The sequence below is a fragment of the Haplochromis burtoni genome, unplaced genomic scaffold (genome assembly GCF_018398535.1).
Source record: "Haplochromis burtoni strain Fernald_Lab_line unplaced genomic scaffold, NCSU_Asbu1 Contig_3468, whole genome shotgun sequence".
NCBI lineage: Eukaryota > Metazoa > Chordata > Actinopteri > Cichliformes > Cichlidae > Haplochromis > Haplochromis burtoni.
The window spans coordinates 5020-6771 of NW_024585829.1; positions in this window are offsets into that span (position 1 = coordinate 5020).

Here is a 1752-nt window from a genome sequence, read left to right on the forward strand (position 1 = left end):
GGCTGAGGATCCTCTTCTGGGATGTACTGGTGAACATCCACACAGTCTTCAAATGCCTCATCAGAATCCTCATTTTCAACGCCAACAACAACAACAGCATTGTGATCATCATGCAGTTCATTGTTGTCAACATTGGCATTATTGTCTCTCACATTAATATTTTGAATGTTGACATTGTCATTGTCAAAGTCAGTGTCAGTGTAATCATCATATCGTTCCTCTAATAATCTAATAGCTCATTCAGCCTCCAAAAAATTATAGACAGCAAAATAAAGATTGTTCAGGAAGCCAAAGAGTCCACCTGTCACGACTGGGGCCGCAGCCGTGTGAAGTGTAGAAAGGAGGACTCAAATGCAGCACTTACTCAGATGTGAGGGTGATTTATTAAGAATACTGAACATAAAGTGGGGATGGCAAAACAGGACTAAGGATAAACTAAACTGGGAGAAACTAAACCAAAGAGTAGCAAACTGGACACGCAGGGAGGACACGCAGGGGATTCATGGAGAAATGCAGAGTACGCAGGGTGACACACAGGATGAACACAGACGACGCGACAAGGAACAGAGGCAAACACACACTATAAATACACAGAGGGACACTGGGAAATCACACACAGGTGGGAGACACAGCTGGACCTGATTAACCTGACGAGACAGGGGAACACTGACACCAGGGACCAACAGAGGGAGCACAAACCCAGAAACCCAGTATCTAAAATCCCAAAACACAAACCATCCCAAAACAGCCCACACAGAATAATGAAAATAATAACAATAAATACACCAAACACAAAATCACTGAGTCACGGACTCAGGATCATGACACCACCAATAGGTTCATAAGCTGGTTCCTGATCTCCACTTGGAAACATTTCTGGGTTAACCTGTCGGCCTGTAAGATCATTTAATGAGCATTCATAAATATCTGCTGAAAATCCGTTTTTCATCAATTCCAAGACTGAGTACATGTGCTTATACCATTACGGTTATTTTGTGATCCATCTCCTGTCCTCCAATAGCCAAACCCATCTGTTCTCTGATTGGATAGTTAAATTTGTGATTGACATGACATTGGCCAATCAGATGAAAGAAGAAAAATAGGGTCAAATTTCATAGCTGTACCTTGAAACTTGAGTGCAGAGCAGTGTTGCCAACTTAGCGACGTTGTCGCTATATTTAGCGACTTTTTTTCTAAAAAGCGACTAGCGACAAATCTGGCGACTTTTTCTGGTGTTATTGGAGACTTATTTATGACGACTTTTTGACGTGAAAGCGAGTATCGCTTTTACTCTCAACAAGCAGCGGGTGCTGCCGTGGGCACCTCGCCCGTTCCAAAGCGCTCACGGGCGGAGGATAGTCCTCCCCCAGCTGCTATCAGGGCAGAAGATGTTCACACCTATGCGTCCGAACTGCAAATGAATCGCGCATGAGCGAAGCCGCTGCTCCCGCACTGACTGTAACGCAGTCAGTTCTTCTTTTACTGTTATGCTGTTTTGTGGATCACAAGGTTTAAAACTACTTATAAACACACACACAAAGTAACTCCACCAGAGTGCCAATTTCGGGTCACTTTTGCCGGTCCAGGCCCGGATAAAGGAGCAGGGTTGGAATTGTGACATTAAAAAACAATAATTGCTAAAAGAAATTTAATTTGTAGTTCTAAATAAATTCTAACTGCATTTAGGACGTTTTTTACTCACTTTGTCTCTTCCACGATGTTATTTCTCTCTAAAACAGCGTAGGTTACAAT